The 25,861-nt window shown below is 45.0% G+C and overlaps 1 protein-coding gene and 1 long non-coding RNA gene across 4 annotated transcripts in view; one reads left to right on the plus strand and one right to left on the minus strand.

Annotated features, from left to right (window-relative positions):
- The window catches only part of Oit1 (oncoprotein induced transcript 1), a 29,827-nt gene extending 27,739 nt beyond the window's left edge, over window positions 1-2,088 (minus strand). The window contains exon 1 of one of the 2 annotated variants that reach the window (XM_011244736.1): window positions 243-553. The gene's annotated coding sequence lies outside the window, so the exon portion shown is untranslated. Of the gene's footprint in view, window positions 1-242; window positions 554-1,881 lie in introns of those variants that run through there. The other variant, NM_146050.2, reaches the window with a different exon arrangement.
- A 341-nt stretch (window positions 2,089-2,429) lies between these two features.
- The window catches only part of Gm41095, a 67,936-nt gene continuing 44,504 nt past the window's right edge, over window positions 2,430-25,861 (plus strand). The window contains exons 1-2 of one of the 2 annotated variants that reach the window (XR_874217.2): window positions 2,430-2,466; window positions 10,765-10,953. This is a non-coding gene — a long non-coding RNA (predicted gene, 41095). Of the gene's footprint in view, window positions 2,467-10,149; window positions 10,188-10,764; window positions 10,954-25,861 lie in introns of those variants that run through there. The other variant, XR_874218.2, reaches the window with a different exon arrangement.

The raw sequence follows: 25,861 nt of genomic DNA on the forward strand, positions 1-25,861 counted from the left end.
AGAGCGCCAACCTGTGAGTTCACCTGCTCCACGCCAGCCCCATGGCAGGTGCTTGGCATTATTGACTTGGCTAATTTACACATGTAAGCCTCCAGGAATCTGCTAATGTGCCATTATTTTTGAAAAGATATAAACCAAAATACTAATTCCAACATATAAATGGATTGTGTTTATCTACCATAACACAGATGACTCATTCTTTGGAGAGAGAGAGGTTTAGACAAGTACAGAATATGAAGTACCTGGCCCAAGGTGACACGGCTGACCAAAAGGCCGAGGTGTGATCCAAATGCTGAGGGCACAGGAGCTCTCTCAGTGACTTTGGGTCTCTTGTCTGGTTTCTGGGGAGGAAACTGATTCAGAGTTCCCACCTGCCTTTGAGAGCTTCCAAAAGCAAAGGATTGGTATCAGCCATAGGAGGTTTCAGCATCTTCTCCAAGCAACAGTCAGTCAGTCCTCTTACTGGCTGTCCACACCTCCATCAGACACAGCTTTCACCCCAGGAGGAATGGCTGCTTCAGCCTAAGGAAGTGTTGCCAAGCAGTGACTTCAGATATCCTCCACCATGGAAAAAGTGCCAAAGAGTCCGTGAGCAGGTTAGGCTACTCAGCTCTGCAGATCCCCAAAGTCCTACTGGGATATAGCAAGCAACTGGGACAGCTTGCTGCCAAGGCCTAAGCTCAGAAAAGGCTATGTGAATGATACGCACGAGAGAAGGCTCCAAGCATAGCTCTAGGTGTAGCTCAGCAGACACAGATGGATCAACTGGCAAAGTCAAACCCTCCCCTACAACTGTGTTGAACCTGGATGGGACACCTCAAATCTCACTTCTGGTCTGCAGGGCCCCTAATTCCCACCTAATTCCACACTGCCTTAGCCAAATTAACCTCCCGAGAGAAGTCTGTTGTCCCTAACTCTCAGGCTATCTTCCCAACATGTAACAAAATTGATTTGATAATGATGGTCCCCCACAGGTTGTTTTTTGCTTTCTGGCCAAAACAATGGTGTGTTTACCTGCTCCACTGTGAGTGACCCATCTGCAGGGCCACTCCAGAACCAGCTGTATTACAGGGCACTGGGGCACAGTGCCTGGGTACAGCCTCTGCAGCCATTCTGCCGGGGAGAATGAAGGCTCTCTGGCCTCTGGCTCCCCTTCTCAGGAGCGGAGTAATAATGAGACCCAACCCCCCATGAAGAGCGGCTGGTGCTATTATCTGTTTCACTCATTCCTCCCACAGATGCCTAACAGGCAAGAGGTAACTAACGCTGAGCCAGGATGTTCAGCCCCTCATTCCCATTTCCCAGATGAGGAAAACATATCTTAGTGAGAGGAACTAGCTGGACAGTATGTTATCAGGAAATCTCACAAGACCACATACCTTTGTCATAACCTTTCAGCTCAACCTTTTCAGAGATAAATGACATTTGTGGCCAGAGAACATCCTGGCCTTATTCATTATTCAAATATTTGTGGAACTTGATGTTCATCTAGAATGTGTGTGTTTAGAAGCCCATATACGTAGGTGAATTCATACATGTGGAGATTCTCTGTGGTCTAGGGATAGCATCTACAGTGAGCTACAGTGGGTTTCAAATCCCAGGCTTTTGAACCCTAGATCTTATTTTTGTATTCACAGCAGACATAACTAATCAACATGGCCTGCACTGAGTGATAAACCAGCGTTCCCCTCTGTCAGCTGGGATTGATCCCTTCAGAGGCAGTCTCCTCACTGCAGCCTACAGTTGCGTTCTTTCCCTTTTCTGCTCTTGCTTTCTTTCTCAGGCTTGCTGCTTCTTCATCTTCCATCTTCCCTGCCTCTATCATTAGTTCAAAAATGTGGACCGAGAAGTAAAGCCCCCTCTGGTCTGGCAGAGACATACCTGAGGCTCAGGGCTCACTCTTCACTGCCTTCGCGTTGAAGAGGTGATGGATCAGCTGTTGATAGCTTGAGTCTTTAACCCAGCCAACTGCTTTTCTGGCCTGGCTGTTGAAGAGCAGCCTTCTGGTTCTTGGCAGGATGGGAGTGGTGCTGGTGCTGGTGCTGGTGCTGGTGCTGGTGCTGGCCCTCTCTAGCCGGCTGCTCTTAGATACAGCTGCCTAGAGGGAGTGACCAGCCAGGTCTTGGGCTCCTTGGGAGGGTAGCTACTTCCAGCCCTACCCATGCTGAGCGCTGCTTGGAAGAGATTTGCCATAAACCCTCCCTGCCTCGTTAAACACCTTACCAGGAAGGAGGAAGTTTAATCTAGAGCTCTCAGCAGAGGAAATGAGGCTAAAGTCTGGTAGGGGCTTGGGCAGGACTGTGCTTGTTTTCTTCCAAATACAGCAGCTCCAGCCTTCCCAGGTGACGCTTGGGTGCTAGCACAAACAACTTTGGAGCAGAACCCCCACCCCCCACCCCCAAATCAAATAATAAAACAAAACCACTCAAGCGGTGCTAAACCGTCCAGGGCCTGAGTGAGGTTGAGGTAGGTGTAGTGAGTCAGTGAATGGGCTTTCGAGGGCTCTGAGCCCACTGAGGGAAACGGGGGCTCTTGGGTCAACAGGGAGAGGAGGTGGCATGGGAGAAGGAGTCTGGGTTTGGGTTGGAGCACAGTGAATTATAGATTAAAATGGGGTGGATGGAGGAAGCAGGGAAAAGCACAGTGAAAGCGATATATGCCACTCAGGTTCACTGGGAGGGACTTAACATCCTAGGCTCTGTCACCAACATAGACTTACGTTCTTTATATATCTCTTTAGGATGCATTATTGTCCAGAAAGACCTTTGGTCCTTATACACTTGCGTCAGGGTGGGGCTAGGGCTTCCCCATCTGTTAACCCCAATTTCTTCCCAAAACGATGTGAGACCCTTTGGGATGAGTATCTTGGGACGTAAGGTACAGCAGCTGGTCAGGATATAAAGACAAATACCAGGAGATAGTGTCAGGGAAGAGCAGGGAGCAGTCCCTGGTGTGTGTGTGTGTGTGTGTGTGTGCATCTCAGGCCAGCAGAGTAGGGGAAGCTATGTGTTTATGTTCTGAATATTGTTGCTTCAGACACCTCATGGGCTCAGGGATGGGGGTGGGGGCACCTTCCTCAAAGCAAATAAACAAGCGAAGCATTTAAAATGGTGGCAAGGTAGAAACTTGTGCAGCTTGCAAGAAGCTCTGACTTCAGTGACCCCGGAAACTTCTAGCAAGAGGTGACATGTGAGGCAGCTTCTCTAAGGACAGAGCCTTGGGGATGCTGTGACAAGTGACTTGCAGGCTTGGTGGCTTCAAACATGTGTCTAGTGCTCACCTAGGATCAAGGTGCCAGCAGGCAGGGGCTTAGGCAGGAGCCTCCAGGGACTTCTTTCCTTCTCTACAGCCAGCACCTTTGCCACTTGCTGAGCATTCTTTCTTCCTTCTGTCCCTCAGTCACCCTCCATTCCCTCTTCCATCTTGAGGACTACCCCTGGGATGGCACTGGGCCCACATGGGTAGTCTGAATCATCCTGGCTTTCTTGAGACCAGCAGATGAATAAGTAAATTTAACCTTTGATTTTTTTGGAAACACTACATATTTACAGGTAGCAGAATTAAGACATGGGCCATGTATGGAGTCATTCTATACAAGCAGGGTCATAACTTATTTTGTGTATAGCATTTGCAACATCCTGAAAACATTACTATTGTATGGGCAGAAAAGGAGGCAGTCTCTTCCCTACCCATCATATCAAGAGAAAACATTTATTAGCATGCACGTGCATACTGGAGCTAGCCACAACTTGAGAATTTGCAGGGTCAGAATGTAATGTTCTCATAGGAAAGAGGAACATGGGGTTGGGGTGGGTGGTACCGGTGAGGAGGTGCCTCCCTGCAGACACAGACAGCCTGCCAGGCAATATCCCGAGGCATGCTGTCCTGTGAGGAGTCCAGGCAAAGCCCGGCTGGGTTTAGTGATGACTTTTGGTCTCTTCTCCCAGGGTTCATCATTCCCTTATGGGATAGAGTCCCAAGGAGTTTAAGGTAGTTATATTTCCTGTAGGAGAAGCTGTTTCAGAAGGGGAATACCAGTGAAGTGCTACACTGTACTTCAGGAAGAAGCAAGAAGGTCAAAGGGATCCAGTTTCCAAGGTTGTTCAGCTCAGTGTGGCAGATTGCCACATTTTGAGGTACAGTTTTCTGACACCAGCACTGGTTTCACTTGTCTGTCCTGTGGTACTGGAAAGTGAAGTCCACACAGTCAGGGGATACTGACAGTGTTCACCAGCATGCTGTCTGGGCCTCATACAGTGCCTGGTGAAGACAGCAAATAACAAATGAAGCATGAGTTCTGGTCACACAGCTGGCATTTGGCAAGGACCAGTCCAGTCAGCAACTGTGACCCTGTGGGGTTGCATGGTTTTAGGGCCTACTCTAAGCATCTTCATAGCGACACTGTCTTCTATGAGTAGGATAATCCCTTTGTTACAAGGTTGCTGTGAGCATAGAGTCAGAGAACACATTATACCCTTCCAGGCGTGTCCAGGTTGCAGGTTGCAGACTGCAGGCTGCAGGCTGCATGCAGCCCTAGATGGCCATGAACACTGCCCAGCATAAAATCCCAAGTTTACATAAATACTTCTGACATTTAAAAAAAATGATTTGATTGATTGGTTCTTGAGCATGAACTTTGAAGATGCCAAGGTTGTATTGCAATGCCAAAAGGTTGGCCAAGCCTGCAACCTGAATGAAATGCTCAGTCAGGCTCCACTTGGGATCGAGGCATAATATCATCTATGCATTTGGCTTGTCCAGGGACAGAGGAAGCTGCATCTTTTCATCCCTACCTCCCTTTCAGAGGAGGACAACACTGATCACGCAGGGGCCGCGTGTGTCAAGACTGACTGGGTAGGAAGTTTTTTGGAACTGGGAGTATCAAAAATGTCACAATTGGTGTTCTGCTGTTTACTCATTTCCTGTCATGTCTGTTTATTGCCCAAATGTTGTCAGTGGTGAGAAGAAGGTGAGAAAAGTCACCATCTTTTAGTGTTACCAAAGGGCTCAGGACATTGACCATGTCAACAGCAATCCATGCCTCAGGGAAGCTACTCTAGGGTAAAATTGCATTTGTTTTTGTTTAGTTTTAAAATCAACATAGTCCCATCAGAAAAAGTTTGAAAACCCCCTTCACTCGTATGAAGGGAAACTAACCCAGCAATGCCCCTGGGATTGGGCAGCTTTGGGTTGCTTCCTGCCCTGGGTGTGGTCAGGTTTTGCATTGTCTGCTCTCTTGTGCCAGAGGCACTTCCCTCTAGTCATGGAGATCTGTAGAGATGATTTCTCGTTTCCACACTTAGAGAGTGCCATGTTTGGTTTTACACTTTCCAAAGCTAGGCATTTAGAGTTCTCTTGTGTGTGAGTACATGAGTGTGTGAGTGTGTATGGAGTATGTGAGTGTGTATGTGAGTATGTATGGAGTATGTGAGTGTGTATAGGTGTGTGTGAGTATGCGAGTGTGTCAGTGGGTGTGGGTGATAAATACATGTGAAAATGGGAGTAATGGTATTGTAAAGTTGAGTGTAGTGGTACATGCTTATAATCCCAGCCTTTGGTGGTGTAATCAGGAGGATGAATTCAGACTTCCTTGATTACATAGTGAGTTCAAGGCCAGCCTGCACTACAAAGAGACCCAGTCCCAAGAAAATAACAACAAAAAAATTAGAAAGGACATTATTAAATCAAATACACACATATTTGTAATTCATCTTAAAAATCTCCACATAAAACTGTTACTACCTACAACTTGCAAATAGAGAAACTGAGCTACAGAGTAGTTAAAAGCAATTTGCCCACATTGAGACAAGGGGGAACAATGAACACTTACACATATGCCCTTCTCTGAGATCCTAGACACCAGCCATCAGGACCCCTTCAGTGGACTGCTTTCTTAGAGCCTCAGAATACACGAGGCATTTTCTGAATTGAGGGCTTTTCTTTTCTTTTCTTTTCTCTTCTTTTCTTTTCTTTTTTTCTTCTCTTCTCTTCTCTTCTCTTCTCTTCTCTTCTCTTCTCTTCTCTTCTCTTTTCCTCTCCTTTCTCTCCTCTCCTCTCCTCTCCTCTCCTCTCCTCTCCTCTCCTCTCCTCTCCTCTCCTCTCCTGTCTTTCTTTCTTTCTTTTTTTTTTAAATTATGTATAGTCCTGAGTTCCAGATAGGCAGCAAAACTAATCTGAAGATTAAGTTTATTTCCCCAGAGCTGCTGTGTTTTGGAATTAGAATGCTTCATTCAATGGAAAAAGCTCAGAGAACCAAATAAACCCTCCCCTGGCTAGTCAGAGAACAAATACAGAGCAGTTACTCTGTGCATATCTGCTTATGGACTGCATAGTGTGCACATGTGTGTTTGAGCATTAGTGTGTATGCAAGGGAGGAAAACATGTGTGGGTATCTGTAGATCATATCTGACTTTCTGGGTGCAAAGGCAAAGGGAGTTGACTCACTGATAAAATAGATGTCTGTTATACCAGTTACTTTAATTCTAATCTTTGAGAAGAGACTGCCCAGGATCTCTGCCAGGGTTTCTTTGTGATCACTTCGACACCAAATTTCCATACTTTTTCACAGTAGCCGTGGGCCCTGGTAACAAAGGGAAGCCAGGTGTGGCAGAAGATAAAAAGCATTGTCTCTCTGCACGGTAACATCAATAAGCCACCAACAATTTACATTTCTTTACCCTCATTAATTGGAGCTAGCATGGCCACAGGTGTCTTATGCCATGATCTTTGTAATTAAATCGGTGACTAGGCATGAAAGCCATTGTCAGAGATAGACTACCAATCTAGTTAGCACTTTCTCTTGAAAGGATCAGTGACATTTCCCCCCTAATCTCCTCCCATGGATCCTGTAGCCCCTTTGACAACAGTGAAGGTAGGGCCAGAGCCTTTCAACACGAGGCTGTGAGTGCCCTGCTCTCTCTAGAGGAGAGAGAAGATGGCTTACAGCCCAGGTCTGACTCTGTAGCCAACAGCAGCTATGGAGAACTGGGTTCCTGAAAGGAAAACTGGGGCTGTAAGGGGCAGACTGAGAGAAGGAGACCAAGACAAGTTTCTGATCAAGGCCCAATGTTTGCTTTTTGAGTCTGAACTTAAAATGGGGGAAACCCATCTCCCACTATGCTAGGATCTCATGGCCTGTCAGGATCTGGTCAGGACAACAAGCTCAGGCTGCTCAGCAGGTAGTGGCTTCTTGCAGGAAGCTGCAGATGTGGCAACAATAGACTTTACCTAGGTGGGAAGACTCCACCCTAGGTGGGTTAGCTGGCTGTGGAAAAACAAGATCTGATTCATCCCACTCAAGTCTGGGGGAGGGCACAGGGCTCCATCTGTGGCCCTGCTATGGTTTGAGTATGAGGTGCTCCTCAAAGGATTGGCTGTTGGTTCTTGCCATTATGGAATTTGTTAGATACTTTTGAAGCTGACTAAGGCCTATTGGAGGAGCTAGCTCACTGGGGGACGATCTTTGAAAGTTATGTCTGAAAGACCCACAACGTGAGGACTCCCTCACATTCTGACTCAGGAGAGGCAACACCCCAAATCACTCACGAGAAACGGTCTTGATGCAAACTGCAAGGGGACTTTTATTTCAAGAGCACTCTCGGGCTCACAGTCATACACAACGCAGGGGTAGAGGACCGTGGTGCCCCGAGTAACTGGGTAAGGGGGTATTTAAAGGAAGAAACTACAACTCAAGGGGGTGGGGAGGGCGTTGTTGGAAAATAACAAAAATACCAGTTAAGAGTCACGAGGAAGTGCAAAGTCACAAGAGTCACAAGGAATAACTGGTAATTGTGAGTGTTATTTCTCAAGACAGTTTCTATGAGCCCCTAACAATAGCACATTTGCATAGCGGGTTCCATGAATGGTCAGGGTGGTCCTTTTTGAACAAACACTCCCTGAACCCAGGAAGCGGGTGGGTGGAGGAATGTTGATATCTGTTTTATGATTAGGATGTGTGGGAGCATTGAGTCACAAAGGTCGCATTCTCAAGCCTGAGCCCAAAGGCCTAGAATTTTTTGTTTTTTATGTTTCACTTTTTCATGCCCTGTTCTTGGTCTTATATTTGCTCTATTTTCTGGCCATGTGATGTGACCTGTTTTCCTCTAGCATGCCCTGCTAATGGTGTAAACATGAGCAAAGCAATTCTTTCCTCCTTTAAGTTAGTTTTCACAGGAATTTTGACACAGTGATGATAAAACTAACACAGCTAACTTATCTCTGGACCTGTGACCTCCGAGCTCTGAGAACTTAAGTTCATAAATGATTGTCCGAGGCCGAGCAGTGGTGGCTCACGCCTTTAATCCCAATACTTGGGAGGCAGAGGCAGGTAGATTTCTGAGTTCGAGGCTGGCCTGGTCTACAGAGTGGGTTCCAGGACAGCCAGGGCTACACAGAGAAACCCTGTCTCGAAAAACCAAACACACACACACACACACACACACACACATATATATAGTCCATTGGAGGTTGAGTTGTGATTTTGGTTTCCTTTTCTAACCAGTCTTCTCTCTCTCTCTCTCTCTCTCTCTCTCTCTCTCTCTCTCTGTCTCTCTCTCTCTTGTGCTGGGCATAGAACCCAGTGGCATGTGGATAGTATACAAGTGTCCTACTGCTGAGCTAGAGTTGCTCTGGCAGAAATGTTAATTTTCTTTTTGTATTTCTTTCCTTCTGCTATAGTTAACAGACATCATTTTCTAATCAGATTGCTGTACTATGTTCCTTCTTTATTGTCCTCTCTCTCTCTCTTCCAGGCTTCCCATTGGCTATGTCCTCCTTTGTGTGAATGTAGGTTCAGAGATGTTCTTTCAGTGTGGTCTGAACTAAGATCTTCCCACGTCACCAGTGCCTTTCCAGAGTTGGGAGCCCCAGGGCAGGGTAGACATCCTGAAGCCCTAAAGAGGAAGCAGTCCATCTTTATGACTGACTTATAGCTGTTTAAAACTGGAGTTTATGACTATTGTTCTTTCATTGCCCAAGGGAGTATTTGCCCTTTCTAGCTTCTAGGTAGCTGGGTCAGTTGGAGTCTAAACTTTGGACAATGAAGTCTAAGTTAGAGTAGGCAGAGTTATAGGGTAGATGAACTAGAATTTCTGCTCCAGCAATGGCCTTGAGTAGGAAACTCCATCAGGGATATAGCTGGCAGGCCTTACTGCAGGGCACCTTAGAGAAGGCACACATAGTACAATTTGGAGGTTTATGGGAACTAAAAGGGGGCAGGGGAAGGAGGGGGGAGGGAGGGTAGCCCATGTCCAGCCAGTTTTTCCTATGCTCTGGGCAGGCAGACATGGGAGGGCTGCCAGATGCTTTTTACTCGGCCCTGGGTGGGCATCTAAGCCACTGACCCCACTTGGCAGAGGGTGGACAAGGGGTAGCCCCTGACTGGGGACCCCAGAGCGACATCCTGTAGCCCCGGGGTTATGGGAGAGAGGGCTTAGGGAGAGAGGTTCCTACACAGGCAAGAGTCTGCACAGCGGCCCTTGAGGCTAGGAGATAGACTATGGTTTTAGAGCTTTATTATAGAAAGGCAGGGAGAAAGAGAAAAGGTGGAAAGAGAGAGAGAGAGAGACCAGCCATGGCCAAGAGGAGAGAAAGGGGAAAAGGAGAGAGAGAGAGAGAGAGAAGAAAGGCGAGAGAGGAAAAGAGTGAGAGGAGAGTAAAAGGAGTAAGAGCAAGAGGAGTGAGAGAGCAAAGAGGGGCCAAACAGCCCTTCTTATGGTATGCTATTATCTTTAATGTTGCTAGGTAACTGGGGAGGAGTCTAGACTGAAGGTCAGAAGCTTAGGACATTGCCTGTGTGACTACTAACCATGCTTCTCTTGTGGGGACTGAGGGGGCGGAAACTTTGACAGGAGCCAGGGTTCCAGGAGACATGAGATAACTCCTTCCGTCCCATGTAGGTGAATTATCACCACCGGGTCCCGGAGTTCAACATCTAGCCTCAACTGGAAACCAGGCTGTTTGTAGCCCAATGTCCCACAGAGGTTTACTTCTCTGGTTCTCTCTAGGCACCCTAGTAATTGGGAGAGGAGGCTGGCCCTTTGGTTTGACCAATCCTTACAGCATTCAGCTCTCTATTTATCAATAAAACATATTTAATGGACACCTTCCCAGGGTTAAAAACCAGGCTAGGCCTATAAAACACAATGGAAAGGAAAAATATACCCATCAATTTCCTGATACAGCACAGGGTAGGCACTACCAGATGGTTCTGCTATTTGTTTCTTCCCTCCCTCCCTCCCTCCCTCCCTCCCTCCCTCCCTCCCTCCCTCCCTCCCTCTCTCCCTCCCTCCTTCCCTCCTTGACTTCTTCCCTCCTTCTCTCCCTCCCTCTCTTCCTCTTCTGTCTCATTCTTAGACTGATAGTGTTTTATTTCCCTGTTTATCAGTGGTTTTTATTCCTGAGGTCTCAGTTACCCACAGTCAACTTGAATTTGAAGGATTACATGGAAACATATTCAGAGAGAAAGAACAGGAGTAGAGGAACCACATTTAAATAGCACTTTATTATAGTGTTTTATACCTGCTCCTTCTTCTGCCTGGAGAGGAGCTCTTCTTCCTCATGCATTTATGGGACAAAAAAGTCCAATAGATAGGGTGTGCTCCACTCCATAATTTTAGGTACCTGTGATGGTCCTATAATGCCACTCTGCTGTATAAGAGAGGACTTCTATAATAGGTACTCAAAATTTCCCTAAGAGTTGAAGGAAATAGTTTATTTCCTAAGAAATATGAAAATAAAGAAGAGTTTTGTTTCTGGTTCTTCCAGGTGTTGTCATTATTGTTGCTATGGTTATGGTGAGCATTTGGAGGAGGACTTATTCTCCATATGTTCCTCCATGCTCACATTTCATCTTCCTCAAGATGTCCAGGAACACCTCAGCCTCACCTGTCATCTAGGGGCACAGGGTCTCCTCTCTCTGAGCCTCAGGCTTCTATGCACAATGAAGAATGATGGGTAAGAATCCTCATTGATGTCATGGCGGGTAGCTTGCGTCCTCAGAGGAGATGATGGAGGTGAAGTATATATCTCAGCACTCTCTACTGTAAACCCCACAGACTCTCTGTTGTTTCTCATTTTCACGAACATGTACAAGCCAACCGATCGTCCTGGTATGATCAAGTTAAACCATGAATATATATTTGCTTAGTTTCTGACTCAGCAAAGAAGTCTTAAGTCACCAAATGACAGAATCTAATGCTGTCAGGTTGCTATTTTTATGTTAATGAGTCAGGGGACAGTAAAACAAGAAAGATATATGCCAAAATTTCATCCTTAAGGACACTAGTGACATTTGATGAATCAGGTTAACAGTTTTTGAATATTCTTGCCATTATTTTTTGAGACAGGATCCCCCTGCACCCCACAATGGGCTCAAATGCATCAGTCTCTTATTTCTGCCTCCCAAGTACTGTGATTATGGGTGTGTATCACTACACCCAGCTCCCTCAAATTTTGATTCTATTTCTAACATAATGATTGGAATAATTATGGCAGATTTTTCAGGTTTAATCTGTATTATTATCACTTTTCTATCACTTTCTTTTTAAAAGTTTAGACAACCAGGCAGCAACAGATCAAGCTCAGAGTTGCAGTGTCTCTGTTATCACAGTAGCCATACACAGAGTCATAGGGTCTTAAGCTGCCATCATGAACTTTCTAAACATTCAGTTGGGAAGAGTTGGGAGGTACCAGTCTTCAGACAAAACATATTCATAGCATGTTGGAATGAGAGAGATGAGAGGTGCCATTCTACACATAGGACATACTCATGGCAAATTCAGGGGTCATGGAAGAGCCAATTGCAGACCAATAATATCTGATGGGTACTGAGTATGCATTATGTTTGTTTTAAATATATTTTTACTTATACTCTTAAATAATTCTACTAATAATGATATACTTTCTAACTGGATCTGGAGATTTCTGAAAATGTAGGAGTTACCTCTTGGGACTCAGGTATACTATAAGCATACTCTCAGACTTTCTCCATTTGATTGGCACAGAGCTTCTCTGGTCATGATCTGTTCAGAGTACCCACCTTGCAGCCTTTGTAGGCATGTCTGCTGAAGAGCAGTACATCTCAAAGTGCCGTCTGCCTCCTAGTTTATAACCTCTTAAAGGGCTTTGTCACAGTCATCTGTGAGTTGTTGTTGTCTTCAACACAGGGCCTGCCACATAGTAAACTCTTCATATACTGATGTATGGTTAAGTTTTATAGTATAGGGAGTAACCAAAATTCTCTGTATGGCAGTAGAGATGGCTTCACACTACCACAAATAAGATGTTACAAAGTGAGTCTGTTAATGTATTGCTTACTATTTCTTCTCTTATTTCTTTCTATTTTTCAACTGGAAGGGATTGTATAGTCTATATTAGTTGTCCATTGCTCCATTACAATTATAGCTTTTTATAATACACACACACATATATGCATATATGTATATATATATATATATACACATATGCATGCATATATATAGTGACCTGCAGCCAGCCAGCTATAGGGCTAGGACCACTCATGGAGGTGGACATGGGAAATTTGACTGCACACACCCTGTAATATCCAAAATAAATTTAAGACTACCCAATACCTTCCCCCTTCAAAAGAACTTTCGAAACTGTACTAGCAGGCCAAGTACAGAGCCAGATTTTAAAAAAGCTGGCTGACTAAACAAATGTAGAAACATAGTTTTAATGGTCAAAATTACTAAGCTTCCAAAACAAGATTAACAATTCCCTTGCCCCACCTCACACTAAAAACCTCAAGGACAGACAAAATGAGAGTCACCCTATTTAAACCCACCAATGTCTAAAAAGGTTATTGGCTACACCAATTAAAATAAGCCACACCACCCTGGTGCCTATATCCGGCCCTTACAAAGGTATAAAAAGTGTGTTCTTTCTTTGTTCTGGGTCTATCCTCCGGCCTGCGCGCTGAGAGGGGGTTCCCCAACATGTTGGATTAGTAAAATCCTCATGCATTTTGCAATGGTGGCGGTCTCTGTGGTCAGAGGACAACTTTGCTGAATTGGTCCTCTCCTTCCATCTTTACTTGGATCCTAAGGATAGAACACAGGTCTTCTTTCTGGCGTTCACGGTGTGCTCTTTTACCAACTGGGCTCATGAACTGTCATTCTAAGTGGTTCAAAGGATCACACATTTATTACATCGTAGTTTCTTGAGTCAGGCATATTCTCACTAGATCTTATACTTAGTGTCCCTCAAGGCTGCAATCATGGCATTAGTTAGGTTGAGCTCTCATTGGAGGCTCACCTTTGGGCGAGTTCATTTCCAAATTCATTCATGCTCTGTGACAGGCTAGCATATATCTTGCGGTGTGGCTGAAGGTCCCAGATGTATACTTGCTGTCGGCTGGAAACTATGCTCAGGCCAGAGAGGCTGGGACTATAACTCTTTCAGGTAGACTTGAAGGCATGGCTGTTCACGTCACCCAACAACAAGAAGCATCTCTCAATTTAGGGAGGGTATAGTTCCATATTTAAGGACATTTAGTACATTAATCCATACTCACTGAATGATCTCTTTTCTGGTTGAATACAAATAAGCTGAAATGAGGTATTAATAAGAAAAATCCTTTCAGCCTTGTTCTATACTGGAGATTCCCACTTGTGCTCAAAGGAGGGGGTTATGATTGCTAGGTGATGGAAGTCATCGGAAGTCACCCTGAGACCTGTCATGCCAGCCTCCTAGGCATCTCCACATGTTCTTAGAACATTTTATTTTTCCTTATTGGATGATGGATCTCTATGCTAGTATTTATCTGATGCTGATAATAGAGGCCATGCGGTTTCACTGGTGCCCAGAATGTCTTGTAGAGTCAAAGTCCTTTTCTGCTTTTTGGGTAAGTCAAAAGTGAGTGTCCTGTGACCTCTTGAAGCCATAAGAAAAGAAGAGATTACAAAAAATAAGTATCTCAGGGCAGGAGCAAAGATCAGATGGCAGCTGATTCCTCTTAATTTTATCTAGGGATAAGAGGGGAGTTGTGGCAGGATGACACAATGGAAGACATGGGAGCTTGTCTAGATCTTCTCTGGCATCCATTGTGGTACTGGGCAAGCAGGAAACCCCTCATTACTTCTATAGGTCTCTCACACAAAAGATAGTATAGTTTAGGGAAGACTTCAAAAGCAGTAATTTTGAGGTTGGAAACGAAAGATAGGAAAATCCCAGCCACTCTTAATGGAACAGAGAGAAAATATTCTAGAAGCAAAGATAAGTATGCCAAATACCAGACTGGGAAAATTCTTGGTTCTGGCATAGCCATGAGGAAAGGAGTGCTGGAAGGAGGCCAGGGGGCACTACGTAGATTATCTGGGAGAGGGAGCTCAGATTTGGTTGACTCAGATAACCACATGAGAGCTGGCTAGCGCCTCCAGGCACACGATGGCCTGCAAACCCTTATGTCCACAGAACCCTCCTTTGGTAAGAACCAGGGGCATGCTGACAAACAGGCTCCTGTTCATTTCTTTCAAAGTCCCTGTTGGTAGCATTTATTGATTCCTGTGTTGTAATTACTCCCACTGTGGCCAATACCAAGCCATTAATCAGTTCTCAATAACACTAAACAGTCAGCTATTGTGAGCCAGTAGAGGATCTCTCTCCTGTATGGAAAGCCATCACAAGGTCTCATCACATCCTGTCTTGGGAACACTGGCCAGAGGGTGGCACTGACACTTTTCTATCTCATCCCACAGCTACCCCAGGTGGAAGCCACAAGGGAAAACACAGCCTCCCATTGCTGACTGTTCTCAGCCTTAATGTTCCATAGGCTTAATGACAGTTGTCTAATTACACCTTAGGAGCTCATTCCAGGCTGATAGATACATTAATGACATTGATTGGTCTTTATAAAGCATTTCAGAAGAGCAGCCTGCCATAAGAAACCTTAATCTACAGATCATATCTAGCAGAGCCTGAAACAGAAAGGAATGTGACTCAGCCCAAGAGCAAGCAGAGTAGTTCATACATTGTCACTGTGTAGCTCACCTTTCTGATTCCATTTTGAGACCTCAGTTTCAAGGTGTTCTAGGTCAGCATGCCTGGAAAATCAGTGTTTTGGGGTCTCCCCACTCCAGGTGAAGATCCTCTTTATTTTCGTGTGTGTCTGTGTATGTATGTTTACGCTGTGTAAATGCATGTGTGTGAAGGCCTGAAACCCACAGATCTTATCCTCCATCATTCCATTGATTGAGGCAGGATCTCTCCCGGAATCCAGAGCTCACCAATCCCAGCTGGCCTAGGTAACCAGTGTATCCCTCAGTTCTTTAGGTTTGCCTTCGGAGGGCCAGGATTACAGGTAGCTGCTACACCTGGCCAGGTTTTATATGGGCTTTGGAGACCTGAACTTGGGTTCTCATAATTGTGCAACCAACACTTACCTATGAGGCACCTTTTTAGCCCAAAGGCAGTGTTTCTGTGGCGAGGAGACTGAGGTATATATAGAGAGAGGAATGATAGACAGACAACCTGTGAATGGAGGAGACAAGCTCTGCTTGCTGGGAGATTTCACTAAATAGATGTTCATCTATCCCTTTAGGTTGTCTGTAAACACTGTCCAGGGGCCCACACACAGTGGGTGCTTACACTAACTTCTATGCTGTATCTATGGAAAACTACCTTGGCAGGCAGTTGGGTGCCCTTGGCAAGATAAGTCTTCACTTTCATTCTCCTATCAAGGACTGTAATAAATCTGCCTGATCTTTGCTAGAAAGATCTTAACGTCTTAACCACACCACAGTGTTTGCCTTTCCCTTTCAGAGCCATCCTGGTCCAACCTTCCCAGTGTCAGTCTTGGAACAAATTCTACCTGCAGCTAATGCACAAACACATCAATAGCTCAGCTGCATCCACTCTGAGAAGCCCCTTCAGTGTGTTTCCTAAGCAGCCTGGAGAGGCAGCTCGTTCCCTTGGCAGCTCATTCCCTAGCAGCACAGCGAAGGGGGAGCACACTTGAATTTCTAAGCCCTCAGAAACGTCCCCCTCGTCCCACCACTGTCTCAGCATTCTGCCAGTTGCAGCTCCACTTCCCAGGCTGTTGAGCAGGAAGGTTTTCTGTCATGTCCTGACAGACCAACGTGAATGTGCAAATTTAGCCCTGGGTTCTGAACAGAAAGAGGGAAGGGGGTGTTTGCAGAGCTGGGGCCACATCATTTCCTGGAGTGGTGAGGGAATGCTGTGTTATGCTTTTTCCCCTTATTTATTTATTTATTTATTTATTTATTTATTAATTTATTTATATCCCAAATGCTGTTCCCTCTCCTGGTCCCTCCCTCACTGAGTCCCTTCCTCGAACCCCTTCCCCTTCTCCTCTGAGGGTGGGGCCCCTACTCCCCTTTGCCAGATTAGGTGCATCCTCTCCCACTGAGGCCAGACCAGACAGCCATTATTACTTTTATAATTAATTAATTAATTAATTAATTAACTTTTTACTTATTGACTTTACATTCCATTCACTGCCCTCCTCCTGGTCACTCCTTCCCACAATTCTTTCCTTCTCCTTCTCCTCTGAGCAGGTGGAACTCCCCCTGGGCAATCCCCCCCCCCACACACACTCCAAGTCTCTGCAAGACTAGGTGCTTCTTCTCCCATTGGCCAAGGCAGCCCAGCTAGGAGAACATATCCCACATACAGGCAACAGCTTTTGGGATAGCCCACACTCCAGTTGTATGGGACTCACATGAAGGTCAAGCTGCACATCTGCTACCTATGTGCAAGGGAGGCCTAGGTCCAGCCCTGTATGTTCTTTGATTGGCAGTTTGGCCTCTGAGAGCTCCAAGAGCCCAGGTTAATTGATTCTGTTGATCTTCCTGTGGAGTTCCTATCCTCTTCAGGGCTGCAATCCTTCCTCATATTCTTCCATAAGAGTCCCCAAGCTCCATCCACTGTTTGGCTGTGGGTGTCTGTATCTGAGTCAGCTGCTGGGTAGAGCTTCTCAGAGAACAGCTTGCTCCTGTCTGCTCTTTCCTCAGCCTGTGCTCCTTCTCCACTCCCTGCATTCCTTGTAGACAGGATAAGTTTTGGGCTGAACGTTTTGTGGGGTGGTGTCCTTATCTCTACACCAGGGTTCCTGCCTGGCCACAGGAGGCAGCTTCCCCAGGTTCCGTATCTCCAGTGCTGTGAGTCACAGCTAAGGACACCCCCATTGATTCTTGGGAGCCTCTCCTATCCCAGGGCTTGATCTCTTCCTAGAGATGCCCCCTACCCCTCATCAGTTACAGATTTCCATTCATTCTCTTGGCCATCAGGCCATCCCCCTGCCCCTCTCCACACCTGACCCCAAACCCCTCTCCTACCCAGACCCTTCCCTCCATCTGCCATCCATGACTATTCCATTCCCCCTTCCAAGTGAGACTCAAGCATCCTTGCTTGTGCCCTCCTTTCTGTCTAGCCTCCTTGGGTCTGTGGCATGGGCATCCTGTATTTTATGGCTAATATCCACTTATAAGTGAATACATACCATGAATGTCCTTTTGGGACTGGGCTACCTCACTCAGGATGATATTCTCAAGATCCATTTATTTGCCTGCAAAATTTATGATGTCTTTTCTTTTTCACTGCTGAATAGTATTCCATTGTATTCTTTAACCATTCTTCAGTTGAGGGACATCTAGGTTGTTTCCAGCTTCTGGCTATTGCAAGTAAAGCTGCTATGAAAATAGATGAACAAGTGTCTTTATAGGATGGTAGAGTATCTTTTGGGTATATGCCTATATACCCAGGAGTGGTCTTGAGGTAGAACTCTTCCCAGTTTTCTGAGAACTGCCAAATTGATTTCTAAAGTGGTTGTACAACTTTTCATTCTCACCAATTTCCTCTTATTCCATATCATCCAGGCAGCTATTATTAATGATGTTCTATAATGCTTGCAGACAGGAACCTAGCATAACTGTCCTCTGAAAGGACCTACCCACTAGTGGACTGAAATGGATGCAGATACCCACAGCCAAACATTAGACAGAGGTTGGGGATACTTATAGAAGAGGGTGGGAGAAGGATTAAAAGCCTTGAAAGGGAAAGGAACCCTATAGGAGGACCAACAGAGTCAACTAACCTGGACCCCTGGAAGCTTTTAGAGACTGAGCCACCAACCAAAGAACGTGCACAGGCTGGCATGAGCCCCCTCTCCCCCGCACACCTGTAGCAGACATTCAGTGTGTTGGTATACAAGTATGGCCTTGAAGGTCAGGTTGAATCAGGGCTCCTGTATACTCTAAGTGAAGCCCACTCCCCTGCAAGAGGTTGTGGCTGAGCACACATGATATCTTAGGGAAGAAGGAAACAGGATGGACATTCAAAGAAAACGTCTTAAATGGTGATGGCAAAACTGACAAAAAGAACCAAAGGCTCAGGGCTCAGGGCTCAGGGCTCAGGGCTCAGGGCTCAGGGCTCAGGGCTCAGGGCTCAGGGCTCAGGGCTCAGGGCTCAGGGCTCAGGGCTCAGGGCTCAGGGCTCAGGGCTCAGGGCTGCAGATCATGTTAGTCTGGACCATCCGTGGCCACGATGTACTTAGAGCTAAGTCTGGTCCCACCCAAGCTCCAGCATCACCACACTTAGCTCTGGCAGTTCCCTTACGTGTCCCTGTCTTCCACATGGAAGGACTTTTCTATATAAGTCTGTGAGTTTAGCTTTGGCCAAAGCGTCTCGTGAAGCTTTAAGCCCTTCCTGCTTTAGGACCCAGGAGAGAACCGTGTCTGCAGCCTGATTCCTGTGGCTGTTGGATAAACTGTGCTTGACACAGAGAATTGCTGATGCGGATTAGAGTCAGAGAGAGGGTGTGGCAGGCTGAGTTCCCACAAGACTAACACCCTAGTTCCCCCCTTGTTCATCTATCCACCCTTCGGTGGCCTTTCCTCAAACTCCTTTGCAGATGAGTATTTTTTTCCTCTTTGTGCTTAATGTTGGTCACTCAGGACCACTTCCTTCACATTTGACGCCCATGCCCTCTCCTGTGGGAGAGAACTTTGCTACCCAGTTCTCAGATCTTCTGTTGTATGGAATCTGCACACACACACACACACACACACACACACACACACACACACACACACACACACAAAATAGACAACTGAGGAAGAAAGGGAGAAAGATCAGGCTGAAAAGGACATATTAGGGAAGCAAAGTGCACAGGGCTGGCGACAAGAATGGAGATGGGTAAGTCTTTGAGGTCAGAGGTACGGGGTGTTGGAGAGGCATTTGCAACAGGTTGAAGCTGGGGTGAGACAGCTGGGAAGGGGGAAGTATTTCACTAATAAACTGGTTACCCCCGAGAAACATAAGTATAAAAATGGAACTTAAAACACTTCTCTTTGAAGCTGGACTATTTTTATTTGAAAAATGACTTTGCAGAGATTGAGCGGTTCCAGATGCATCTGAGTTACACATCACTTACTGCCTCGCGTGCTAGGCACTGAGGAACTGAATGTGAGCAAAACCAGACTCTTGATCAGGAGGCATGTGTGGAATTCAGTGAGGCTACGCTTCTCAGTATTAAGGTCTAGGAAACTGTTACCTGGCTAACCTACCATTTTGTTCTGCTACTAATATTATAAAGGAACTTTCTCATATGTTGTTTATTTGACAAGTCCCATCCTGGTAGACAATTTAATATTAGACATGAATATTAGACATGACAAGTCCCCTGCCTTAGTTGAATACTACAACCAATGGGAAGGGGATACATGTACAACAGAAGCATGTTCCTAAGGAATCCCCTAGCCCTAGATCCTGATTGGTGGAATAACTTGGAACAGATATTTGTGGATTTTAGGCTTAAAAGCCCTGTAGGATTTTTTTTTTTTTTGGTTTGGTTTTTTGAGACAGAGTTTCTCTGTGTAGCCCCTGGCTGTCTTGGAACTCACTCTGTAGACCAGGCTGGCCTCGAACTCAGAAATCCATCTGCCTCTGCCTCCCAAGTGCTGGGATTAAAGGTGTGCGCCACCACACCTGGCATGCTGTAGGATCTTAACTCAACATCACAGCTCAGTCTCCAAATCTGTACTGTAGCTCTGATCAATTAGTCCTGGAGTATATGCTCAATAAACTATCTCTGACTGAAATCATGTTCATGGGGTTTTGACCTAGGGCCCTGACACTCAGCTTAATGTTTCCATACTCTGCTGGGCTGAACTTCTTCAGCATGTGAAACTCTGCAAGTACACTGATTCGCCAAAATGGTGCTTAAAATTGTTGCATAAGCTTGCCTTAGCCTAAATACATAAAAAGAATATGCCAGTCCCTTGAATAGTGTCGATGAGAACAACGGCTTGTTAGCTTAACTTAGCCCTGTAGTTGGATAAAAAATGTTACTCAGAGAAACTGTCAGTTTGTCCATGTGTGAGAGGTATGTGTTTGATAGGGTCTCACATAGCCCAGGCTAGCCCCACTATGTGCCTGAGGACAATGATGATCTTCCTGCTTCTAGCTCCCTACATTACAGGCTTGTATCATCATGGCTGGCTTATGTGGTTTGGAGACTTTGTGCATGCTAGGCAATCACTTAACCAACTGAGCTCCATTCCCAGACAGTAGTTCTGTCTTTATAGAGCGTCTACAATCCACCCTGCTCTCATCCGTGTATGTGTCTAACTCATAGACCAGGAAAAATGGCAAAAATCTCAGCATATGAAGAAACATGGCCTACTGAGTATGACGGTGTCCTGGCTAGTTTTATGTCAACTTAACACAAGCTAGAATCATCAGAGGAGAGGAAGCATCAGTTGGGAAAATGCTTCTCTGGGACTGGACTAGGGAAGCCTGTAGGGCATTTTCTGGGAGGGCACAGCCCACTGTAGGTTGTGCTGTCCCTAGGCCGGTGTCCCTGGTTTCTACAAGAAAGCAGGTTGACAAAGTCACAAGGAGCAAGCCAGTACACAGCACCCCTCCATGGCCTCTGCATCAGCTCCTGCCTCCAAATTCCTGCCCTACTTGATTTCCTGTTCTGACTTCCTTTGGCGATGAACTGTGATGTGGAAGCGTAAGCCAAATAAATCCTTTTCTCTCTAAGTTGCTTTGGTCATGATGTTTTATCTTAGCAATAGTAACCCCTAATTAAGATGGGCTGTGATCTCTCTTTGCCTAATGCTAATTAGTCCCCTTTGTTTATCTTCAGTTTTTACACATCTGCTAATATTTTGGTTTTATTTTCTCCTCTTGTCTATATATTGTAAATGTGTGCATATAATTCTGGAGTTCTTTACATTGCTCTCTGCTGGAAAATATGACTTAATTTGCTTTCATCCTTTTAGCTTTTATAGTAGTTATTTAGTGGTGTAAATTTTGGGACCAGGGACCTAGGAGCAAATACCAGCTTTGTTGTTTATTTATTTATTTTTATTTTAAAATGTAGACTTATTATGTAACCAAGGATGGCTTCAGACTTATGATGTGTTTGCCTAAGTGTCTGATCGCTGGAACTCATGTGTGTGTCATTGTGCCCCAGCATTCAGCTTGGCTTTGGGATAGCTTGGCAATCTAGTTATTTAACATTATTTCAGCTCTCAAGTCTATGGAAATATACTGAACTGTGTGAGCTTGCTGCTAATTATAGGGTTAAGATTCAGTAAATAAAACCTAATATTTGCTGTAGAATGATCACTGTTCTTCTTTTATGCAAAGTACAGAGAAGTAAGAGGAGTCAACTCTAATAATACTCTTCCATTCCTGGACTTTCCACCATTATAAAGCTGTCTTGGCATTCCTCCACTAGAACAGGTACCACTCAATGTACCCCTCTCAATGGAAGACTCATGATGTATTGGCATGATGGGGATGCTCCTTTCATGCTCCCAAAGGATGATGTCACTCTCTCCTATCCAGCTGACCAGTCAGTGCTTTGTGGGAACCTATTTCTTGCACTGTTGGAAGCAAAATCTGTCATCTCCTTTTTCCCCTGCTTCTTCTCACACCCACAAAAAGTACACATTGAGAGCAAATGTTGGCCAAGTTGGTTGTTCAAAGGGCTGATAGTTTCACAATGGAGGGAGTGATCTTTACCAAATACATTTGGGTCCTGCCAAACACATGCTTTACTGCTGGGTGTGTTCTCTTCACACACATAACCCACTTTTATCAGGACTAGGGATCAACCAGGCTTTCACAAGACTTAGCTTCTATCCTGGATGTCCACCTTTGTTCATTGAGTTGGGGCAGAACCAAGCAGGAGGGAATCAAGTGTGTTTGGACAATTGAAGGACTTCATTTTTACAATGGTGGACTTTTCCAGATGGGAAGCTAGGTGTTCTGGTTGAAAGAACTGTTTTTTTTTATTGTCTGGCAAGAAGATTGCCAATGCCCTTTAGTTACTCCTGCCATCTCTGCCCAGTCCTTTGACTTTCATCTTATCAGGAAACCCACACTGGTTCCAAGAATCTGATGCATACTCATTTACTGAAGGCAATGCCCTTGCTTATCATACATCTATTTGCAGGAAGTAGTTCAGTAGTTGGGGTGCCCCCCCCCAAATCCCTCCTTCATTCTTGTCTGGCTGTCAATGGGCCTATTCCTATACAGATTCAGTATAGATATCTACTGTGTTGACAGTTTGGGATTTCAATAGCTCTATATGCTGCAGTTTTATTAACAGATCACATGGTAACATCATGTTGCTGATCAGTTACCCACGGTTATAGAAAAAAATTGCCCCAAACCCAGAGGTTTCCAAAGACTAAATATATATTTATTATCTCTCACAATGCTTGTGGGTCAGAATCCAGGGGCAGTTTAGCTCCATGAATCAGGCTTGGAGCCATATGTCAGAAATAAAATGTTGGTTGGTGACATAGGACAGCCCATTTAGTATGTGAAGAGCTCTCACTCAGGTGTGTGAAATTCAGGAAACGACTGATTAAGGGAACCTTGAGGGTTTACTGTCATGCCTTGCTTTTGTTTACACATTTTAACTAAAATTTTCTTCTCCACTATCTAATCATTTCATCAAGGAGAACAAGATTCAATCTTGATTATACCCATGTAGAAATCTTTCAACATGAGCTTCATCTAGCTAGAGCTGTGGATTATAAAGGACTCTTAGCACTGTGGGATATTGCAGAAGTAAAATCTTGCCTGCCAAGTTTTGTTTATGGGCCAGGAATACATAAGAGTATGTACCTAGGACTGGTGCACAGCTTTAGTCTCAGTACTTGGGAAGCAGAAGCAGGTGGATTTCTGTGAGTTCAAGGCCAGCCTGATCTACAGAGCAAGCCCAGGACAGCTAGGGCTACACAGAGAAATCCTGTCTTGAAAAACCAAACCAAACCAAAAAAAAATTTTACCTAAAGAATATGGTATTTCTCTCTCTCTCTCTCTCTCTCTCTCTCTCTCTCTCTCTGTTTGTGTAGATTTTTTTTGTCTCCTCTGTGTATACCAAGAGATCTTGGTATATACACTTAAGAAAAAAAACTGAGATAATCATTCCTTAGAAAAGAGGAAAGTGAGGAGCCACTAAATCATTTCCACATTAGAACCAGGTGCTTGCTTCCAGGTCTGTGATTGGCCCAGCCTCTATAGTGTGTCTGGTGCAATGGCTTACAGAAAGGAAGTGAGCCAAGCCTCATTGTATGAGAGGTCAGATGCTTAGGCGTCCAGTTTCTGTTCTAAGCAGATTTGGTAGCGAGTTCTCTCCTCTCCCCTCTGTGCGTAGGGTGTAGTTTCTGTTGGGTGATTGGTTCTGTGCTGCCGTTGCTCTTGAGGCTGCAGACTTCTGAAGGTTTGCTTGGGACCGGAAGAGTCCAAAATGGTTTGTCCACTTGTATGATATGTTCATGTTGGCTCCTGGCAAAACAAACAGACCTTAGTTCTTCACTATGTGGATCTTGTGGAAAGCTTCTGGAATGTTCTTATGTGACAGTTTAGCTCTTCTCCAGCTATTCAGGAGAGTAAGGTGGCTATAGCATGTTTTGTGATGTAGTCTTGGAAGTGATCCTTTATCGTTTCTGAATTATTATTGGTTACATTGGACAGACCTATTCATTTCTCTTTAGAATAAGAAGGGGTTATGTGGTAGCATAAATTTTAAGACCCAAGAATCATTGGCAGCCATCTTGGAGGTTGGCATCTATGAACAAACATACAAACATATGAAATGCTTGAATGAACGCCCTTAAATGAGGTTGTACATTCAAGTGGCTAAAAGCATAGACATTTTCTAGAGATTATATTACTCTTCTTTTCTACAATAAGGAGTACAGACCGAGGCAACGGTTTGTCTATTCTTTCAATAAATGTTTATCGAGTACTTAAATATGTACTGCCAGTTGATCCAGAGCCTCTGTAGCAGGCAGCTTGCTGAGGAGGGTTCCCTGGGAGCATAATAAGGAGCCAGGCAGACGACTCAGGAGTAAAGCTGCCTTGATTCACAAGCAGCCTGGGATATTTGTCATGCATTCTAAGTAGGGGCCTCAAGTTATGATAGCAGACTGAACAATGTTTCTGCCCTTTGTTTGTTTGTTGGCTAATGACTTCATTTCACGAGTTCTGGTAAATAGATCGACTGCCCTCTCCCATCTTTCTCTGGTCATAATTCTTTCTGTTCCCATTTTAGTTGGAGACAGGTGCCCTCCAAGCCACAGTTTCTGCATTTATCAAAGCTAAATGGCTTGTGGCTGCCACCATCATATTTCTAAAGCAAGCTGCTCTTGTCTTTCACAGAGAGCCTAACCTGAGTAGGAAATTTGATTGATTTACAGCTTCTCTCTCACTTCCCTCCAGTTATTTACATCTCGGTCAAAATTCTTAGTTGCTGGCATCATGAGAAGACTGGCCTTCCTAAGTGGAAGAGAATATATTGGTAGAGAACACAAGAGTTCTCAGAGTTAGTGTGTTGCTTGATAATACGTGAAAACCCACATTGTTCTCTCTGGTGTGACACATCATGACCTTGTGGCTGTGTGATCAGGCATCTTCTGCTTCCCTTCCTGCCCTTGTTTCATATCACATAGGTTCAAATGGCTTGGCTAAGGCCAACACAGAGTTCAGACTACATGAGAGGCAAGAAGCAGAATCTGCTCCATCTTATTCCAGGCAAATATTTCTCCCGTTCCCCAGTTCCCTCTATGTTTTTTAGTGGTCTGTTAGTATACTACGGGGACTAAACCTTTGGCATTCTCAGTGAGGAATGAGTTCTATCTCAGGGAGCCTTGTGTTTTCCATGCATAGGCTCCACCCCCCAAATCGGCAAACAGCCATGCGAAGTACTTCAATTGGATATCATATTAATTTACCAATAATTATCTTCATATGACATTTATTGCAGAAAATCAGATTAAGCACAAGCAGAAAAATATTGACAGCTGCCCTCTGGGTTTTTAAAAACATGAACATTTGATTTATAAATGAATCTTTCGTTTGTTATTTCGAGTGCTGTGCAGTCTTTAAACAACACAAGCTGTGGTGCTGAGAAGCTGGGTGACTTCCTCAGTAGCTCACCTAGGGAAGAGCTCACTGGGATGACTTTCTTCTCCAGTCCAGCCTTATGTCTTGCTGCAGCAGGCACACCAGCAATTCTGGCTTTTGGGTACCTTTAATACTCATTGCCCTGTCCTCCATTTTCAGTTTTTCTACCCGTATTGGCTGGCCTTATTCCTCAGTAGTTCCCATAGGGAGTCGTCCTGATTTGCCTCTGCCTTGCCTCAGGATCAGCTTCTTTCAGAAGAACACTGAGTTCTCATTAGCTTAAGGGGCCTTTGTGGGTCCCAAACGCCTGCCCACCCCCCTCAAACCTAGTCCCTGTCAAGCAAGTATCCAGGCTACAATGATCATTCTTCAAGCTACTGAAAGAATAAAAGAGCAAATGAATGTTGTCTCAGTTTGTTTCAGCTGCTGTAACACAACACCAGAAGCTTTTTGT

The sequence above is a fragment of the Mus musculus genome, chromosome 14 (genome assembly GCF_000001635.26).
Source record: "Mus musculus strain C57BL/6J chromosome 14, GRCm38.p6 C57BL/6J".
Taxonomy (NCBI): Eukaryota; Metazoa; Chordata; class Mammalia; order Rodentia; family Muridae; genus Mus; species Mus musculus.